Source organism: Melanerpes formicivorus, unplaced genomic scaffold (genome assembly GCF_026170545.1).
Source record: "Melanerpes formicivorus ecotype bairdi unplaced genomic scaffold, bMelFor1.0.p_v2 SCAF_274, whole genome shotgun sequence".
NCBI lineage: Eukaryota > Metazoa > Chordata > Aves > Piciformes > Picidae > Melanerpes > Melanerpes formicivorus.
Genome location: NW_027142626.1, coordinates 247,501 through 254,717, shown reverse-complemented (window position 1 = coordinate 254,717; position 7,217 = coordinate 247,501).

Here is a 7,217-nt window from a genome sequence, read left to right as displayed (position 1 = left end):
GACGCCACCCAGAGACTCCAGGCCGCACCAGAGGCCCCCCCCCCCAACCATTTACAGGCTGCAGTGCCAGCCTAGGCCCCGCTGGCAGCCTCCCTTGTCTGCTTTGGAAGGCCTCCCATCCACTCCAGACCTGCCTGGAGGCCTCCCTCGACTGCTCCCGGGGCCCTCGAAGCCACCCTAGGCCTTTCTGGAGGACCTGCTCGACCGCTCGGGCGGCTTCTGACGCACCCTCGGCCATCCGGCGCCCAGCAGCTCCCAGGGCCAGGCACCGGCCTCCCCCTCCGGCCGCCCCTGGGGCCGGGGGTGGCTCGGACTCGGCGCCCCCAACGTGTCGTCCCGTCCCCCCCCGCCCCGCACCGCCGAACATTCGCTGCAGCCGAGGGCTTGCCGCTCGACGCCTACCCCACCCGCCCAGCCCCCCGCTGCGGCCCGGCGCTGCCCCGGCCGCTGCGCCCCCGCCTCTCATCGCTCCCCCCACCCGGCAACCGGCCGCCGGGCACGGCAAGTCCCAGGGCAGGGAACAGGTGCTGCCGGGACCCCGTGCTGGCTGCCGGCTTCCCGGGGCTGCCCCGGGCACGGACAGGTCGCCCCCCCGCCCCGGCGAATGTTCACCGAACCGGCTGCCGGCTGCCTTCGAGCACCCCCCGCCCCCCGCCACTATCGTCCCCCCCCGCCCCCCCTCCGCCTCCGCTGCCGCTTCTCCCCGCACCGCCTCCACTGCCTCCCCCCGCCGCCGGCGAACGAGTCGCCGGATCCGTAGGGTGCCGGGAGCCCGAACGGCGAGCGGCTCCGGCTGCTGCCGGGACCGCGGGGATTCGAGCCGGTCCCGGCCGCGGCCGGGACCCCGTGCCGGAAGCCGGCATCCCGGGACGGCCCCGGGACGGCCCCGGTCGCCGGCCGGGGTGACGTTCAGCGAAGCGGCTGCCGCCAGTCTTTGGGCCTCCCCCGTGCCGGGGCCGCGGGGCTTCGAGCCGGTCCGGCCGCGGCCGGGATCCGGGGCCGGACGATGGCTTCCCGGGCCGGTCCCGGTCGCCTCCCGGGTGACGTTCACCGAAGCGGCTGCCGGCTGTCTTCGAGCCCCCCCCCCCCCTCCGCCTCCGCGGCCGCTTCTCCCCGCACCCCCTCCACTGCCTCCCCCCGCCGCCGGCGAACGAGTCGCCGGATCTGTAGGGTGCCGGGAGCCCGAACGGCGAGCGGCTCCGGCTGCTGCCGGGACCGCGGGGATTCGAGCCGCTCCGGCCGCGGCCGGGACCCCGTGCCGGAAGCCGGCATCCCCGGACGGCCCCGGGACGGCCCCGGTCGCCGGCCGGGTGACGTTCACCGAAGCGGCTGCCGGCTGTCTTCGAGCCCCCCCCCCCTCCGCCTCCGCTGCCGCTTCTGCCCGCACCCCCTCCACTGCCTCCCCCCGCCGCCGGCGAACGAGTCGGCGGATCCGTAGGGTGCCGGGAGCCCGAACGGCGAGCGGCTCCGGCTGCTGCCGGGACCGCGGGGATTCGAGCCGGTCCGGCCGCGGCCGGGACCCCGTGCCGGAAGCCGGCATCCCGGGACGGCCCCGGGACGGCCCCGGTCGCCGGCCGGGTGACGTTCAGCGAAGCGGCTGCCGCCAGTCTTTGGGCCTCCCCCGTGCCGGGGCCGCGGGGATTCGAGCCGGTCCGGCCGCGGCCGGGATCCCGGGCCGGACGATGGCTTCCCGGGCCGGTCCCGGTCGCCTCCCGGGTGACGTTCACCGAAGCGGCTGCCGGCTGTCTTCGAGCCCCCCCCCCCCCTCCGCCTCCGCTGCCGCTTCTCCCCGCACCCCCTCCACTGCCTCCCCCCGCCGCCGGCGAACGAGTCGCCGGATCTGTAGGGTGCCGGGAGCCCGAACGGCGAGCGGCTCCGGCTGCTGCCGGGACCGCGGGGATTCGAGCCGCTCCGGCCGCGGCCGGGACCCCGTGCCGGAAGCCGGCATCCCCGGACAGCCCCGGGACGGCCCCGGTCGCCGGCCGGGTGACGTTCACCGAAGCGGCTGCCGGCTGTCTTCGAGCCCCCCCCCCCCTCCGCCTCCGCTGCCGCTTCTGCCCGCACCCCCTCCACTGCCTCCCCCCGCCGCCGGCGAACGAGTCGGCGGATCCGTAGGGTGCCGGGAGCCCGAACGGCGAGCGGCTCCGGCTGCTGCCGGGACCGCGGGGATTCGAGCCGGTCCGGCCGCGGCCGGGACCCCGTGCCGGAAGCCGGCATCCCGGGACGGCCCCGGGACGGCCCCGGTCGCCGGCCGGGTGACGTTCAGCGGAGCGGCTGCCGCCAGTCTTTGGGCCTCCCCCGTGCCGGGGCCGCGGGGATTCGAGCCGGTCCGGCCGCGGCCGGGATCCGGGGCCGGACGATGGCTTCCCGGGCCGGTCCCGGTCGCCTCCCGGGTGACGTTCACCGAAGCGGCTGACGGCTGTCTTCGAGCCCCCCCCCCCCCCTCCGCCTCCGCGGCCGCTTCTGCCCGCACCCCCTCCACTGCCTCCCCCCGCCGCCCGCGAACGAGTCGCCGGATCTGTAGGGTGCCGGGAGCCCGAACGGCGAGCGGCTCCGGCTGCTGTCGGGACCGCGGGGATTCGAGCCGGTCCGGCCGCGGCCGGGACCCCGTGCCGGAAGCCGGCATCCCCGGACAGCCCCGGGACGGCCCCGGTCGCCGGCCGGGTGACGTTCACCGAAGCGGCTGCCGGCTGTCTTCGAGCCCCCCCCCCCCTCCGCCTCCGCTGCCGCTCCTCCCCGCACCCCCTCCACTGCCTCCCCCCGCCGCCGGCGAACGAGTCGGCGGATCCATACCGTCCCGAGAGCCCGAGGCGGCGGCACCCAGTGCGGGTCCGGCCGAGGCCGGGACCCCGTGCCTGTCGCAGGCTTCCCGGGACGGCCCCGGAACGGCCGCGGTCGCCGGCCGGGTGACGTTCTCCGAAGCGGCTGCCGGCTGTCTTCGAGCCCCCCCCCCCCCCGCCGGAGCCGCGGGGATACGAGCCGGTCCGGCCGCGGCCGGGACCCCCGTGCCGGAAGCCGGCATCCCGGGACGGCCCCGGGACGGCCCCGATCGCCTCCTGGGTGACGTTCACCGAAGCGGCTGCCGGCTGTCTTCGAGCCCCCCCCCCTCCGCCTCCGCTGCCGCTTCTCCCCGCACCCCCTCCACTGCCTCCCCCCGCCGCCCGCGAACGAGTCGCCGGATCTGTAGGGGGCCGGGAGCCCGAGGCGGCGAGCGGCTCCGGCTGCTGCCGGGACCGCGAGGCTTCGAGCCGGTCCGGCCGCGGCCGGGATCTCGTGCCGAACGTCGTCTTCCCGGGACGGTCCCGGGAGGGCCCCAGTCTCCTCCCGGGTGACGTTCACCGAAGCGGCTGCCGGCTGTCTTCGAGCCCCCCCCCCCCTCCGCCTCCGCTGCCGCTTCTCCCCGCACCCCCTCCACTGCCTCCCCCCCGCCGCCGGCGAACGAGTCGGCGGATCCATACCGTCCCGAGAGCCCGAGGCGGCGGCACCCAGTGCGGGTCCGGCCGAGGCCGGGACCCCGTGCCTGTCGCAGGCTTCCCGGGACGGCCCCGGAACGGCCGCGGTCGCCGGCCGGGTGACGTTCTCCGAAGCGGCTGCCGGCTGTCTTCGAGCCCCCCCCCCCCCTGCCGGAGCCGCGGGGATACGAGCCGGTCCGGCCGCGGCCGGGACCCCGTGCCGGAAGCCGGCATCCCGGGACGGCCCCGGGACGGCCCCGATCGCCTCCTGGGTGACGTTCACCGAAGCGGCTGCCGGCTGTCTTCGAGCCCCCCCCCCCCCCCTCCGCCTCCGCGGCCCGCTTCTGCCCGCACCCCCTCCACTGCCTCCCCCCGCCGCCCGCGAACGAGTCGCCGGATCTGTAGGGTGCCGGGAGCCCGAACGGCGAGCGGCTCCGGCTGCTGTCGGGACCGCGGGGATTCGAGCCGGTCCCGGCCGCGGCCGGGACCCCGTGCCGGAAGCCGGCATCCCCGGACAGCCCCGGGACGGCCCCGGTCGCCGGCCGGGTGACGTTCACCGAAGCGGCTGCCGGCTGTCTTCGAGCCCCCCCCCCCCTCCGCCTCCGCTGCCGCTTCTCCCCGCACCCCCTCCACTGCCTCCCCCCCGCCGCCGGCGAACGAGTCGGCGGATCCATACCGTCCCGAGAGCCCGAGGCGGCGGCACCCAGTGCGGGTCCGGCCGAGGCCGGGACCCCGTGCCTGTCGCAGGCTTCCCGGGACGGCCCCGGAACGGCCGCGGTCGCCGGCCGGGTGACGTTCTCCGAAGCGGCTGCCGGCTGTCTTCGAGCCCCCCCCCCCCCTGCCGGAGCCGCGGGGATACGAGCCGGTCCGGCCGCGGCCGGGGACCCCCGTGCCGGAAGCCGGCATCCCGGGACGGCCCCGGGACGGCCCCGATCGCCTCCTGGGTGACGTTCACCGAAGCGGCTGCCGGCTGTCTTCGAGCCCCCCCCCCTCCGCCTCCGCTGCCGCTTCTCCCCGCACCCCCTCCACTGCCTCCCCCCGCCGCCCGCGAACGAGTCGCCGGATCTGTAGGGGGCCGGGAGCCCGAGGCGGCGAGCGGCTCCGGCTGCTGCCGGGACCGCGAGGCTTCGAGCCGGTCCGGCCGCGGCCGGGATCTCGTGCCGAACGTCGTCTTCCCGGGACGGTCCCGGGAGGGCCCCAGTCTCCTCCCGGGTGACGTTCACCGAAGCGGCTGCCGGCTGTCTTCGAGCCCCCACCCCTGCCGTGGCCGCGGGGATTCGCCCCGGTCCGGCAGCTGACGGTTCCCTGTGTCGGACGCCGGCTTCCCGGGACTGCCCCGGGACAGCCCCGGTCGCCTCCCGGGTGACGTTCACCGAAGCTGCTGCCGCCTGTCTTTGTCCCCCCCCCCCCCGTGCTCTCCCTCAGGCGGGAGGTAGACGTGCTCTCCCTGGGCGAGTAGACGTGCTCTCCCTGGGCGAGTAGACGTGCTCTCCCTCGGCGAGTAGACGTGCTCTCCCTGGGCGAGTAGACGTGCTCTCCCTGGGCGAGTAGACGTGCTCTCCCTGGGCGAGTAGACGTGCTCTCCCTCGGCGAGTAGACGTGCTCTCCCTCGGCGAGTAGACGTGCTCTCCCTCGGCGAGTAGACGTGCTCTCCCTGGGCGAGTAGACGTGCTCTCCCTGGGCGAGTAGACGTGCTCTCCCTGGGCGAGTAGACGTGCTCTCCCTGGGCGAGTAGACGTGCTCTCCCTCGGCGAGTAGACGTGCTCTCCCTGGGCGAGTAGACGTGCTCTCCCTCGGCGAGTAGACGTGCTCTCCCTGGGCGAGTAGACGTGCTCTCCCTCGGCGAGTAGACGTGCTCTCCCTCGGCGAGTAGACGTGCTCTCCCTCGGCGAGTAGACGTGCTCTCCCTCGGCGAGTAGACGTGCTCTCCGCGGAGATCGCGCTTGTCGCCAAGGGGTCGCTGTTGCGCTCTGCCTCCGCCTACGTCATCGTACAAGCCGGCGTGATTTCTGCGACCTGCCGCTGGGCGGAGGTCGGCTGGTTGTGCGCTCGGGGAGCTGACGGCCCTCCAGTTCCGTATATGAGGGAACGAGTGACGCCGAGCACTCCCAGGGCAGCGCTGCCGAGCGGCTGCTCCAAGCCACCCGCCAGGCGGCTGGGCAGGGGTCCGTCTGGCTTCTCGGTGGCTTTCGCCCGGGTCAGAGAGGGGACCCGCGGGGGCCGAACAAAGGCGCGGCGGTTTGGAGCGGCCGCTGGCGCACCCTCAGCGGTGTTGGATGGGTTTCGCTCGTCCGTGAGCCGGAGCCCAGCCCGGGCTCAGCAACGAAAGCGGGGAAAAGAAAAAAAGTTGACGAGTGGCTGGCGCCGGCCACTGCCGAAGTGTGGAACCCCCGAAGCGAAGTTTGCCCGGTGGGGCACGGGGGCAGAGAAAGCCGGGGAGACGTGGTGCCGGCGTCGGTCCCACCAAGAATGGAAAGCAAGCCCGTCCAGGCACGGCGAGAGAGAGCCCGGTAAGGGGCAGAGAGAGTTCCCAGCACTGGACCCTCTTCACGGGGGTTCCCCCCCATGGCCAAAGCCGCAGCCCGCGGGGGCACGGCATCTAAGGGAAAAGCCAGCGGCGGTGACTGGCCACTCGTATGCTATGGAGCCCGGCATGGGGGGAGGAGGGCAAGCCGGTGCCCCAGCACGGCTTCCTCCTGGCTCCAGAGGGGCGCCCCGTGATGGAGATGTAACTCGGTGCAGCTTGAGGGAAAATGCAAGCCCACATTTCGGGGAGGCAGAGGTGCCCTGTGAGCCGGTGCGGCCCGGTGCAGCTTGCCCCCCCCCCCCATCTCTGGAGGGCGCCCCGTTTGCTCCTCCGGCGTGTTGCCCGCACGCCGAGCCCCGTGCCTGCTGGCTGCTCCCGAGGGCGGTGGCGGGTGCGCGTGGCTGTGTCTGTCCCAGAAGAGCGAGGCCGTGGGGCCTCCGCTGGCTTCCTTTCCTTCTGTCCTTGTTGATCGATGAGGCCTTTCGGGTCGCGTCGGAAAGGGCCCCCGGCCGGCAGGGCAAGGGCGGTCTTCCTTTCCACTTCGCTTCCCGTCGCGTGTGAGGTGTCGTCCTCGTTCCCCCAGCCCCGAGCGGCTCGAGCGGGGGGGAGCCGTGGCGTTAGCGGCCCGGCGCGTGCCTTGCCGCATCCTCCCCTTTCCACCTCCCCCCCGGCGCTGGGGCAGGGTTCGGGGACCGGTCTACCGCAACCGGCTTTGTGACTGCTGCGTGGCCCCGTGAGTTTTCAGGTGTCCTAAAACGCGTGAGGCGCCGGTGTCGTCCTCGGTTCCGGGTACCCGCGGGTGCCGGCCGCGAGCAGCTGCGTGTGGCGGGGGTTGGCCGAGCCGAGAGCGAGGCGGCGGCGTCGCGAAAGTTAAAAGGGGCTAAAAGCGGCGCCGCGCGTGAGGCCTCACCTGCCCGGGTGGGGTCCCCGAGGGTTCCTCCCTAAATGAAACCTCTAGCCTGAGAAGGGCGGCTTTGTGGCCCGTACCCCCGCCCGCTGCCGAGCGAGCCGCCCCGGCTCTAAGGTCCTGGCGTGCCGGGGGCGCGCCCCGCTTCCGCGGGTCGCTGTCTCCTCTAGCACGTCCCGGTGCTCCCGTGGCAAGGCGGGGAGAGAGACGAGGGCCTTCTCCCCGCCGGGCGTGTCGGTATCGCTCGCTTCCGCTGCTGCTGCCTGAATCGTGCCCGGGATCTGGCAGCCAGGGGCCGGCCTCGGGGGCGGGGGAGCCCCAGCCGGCCTCT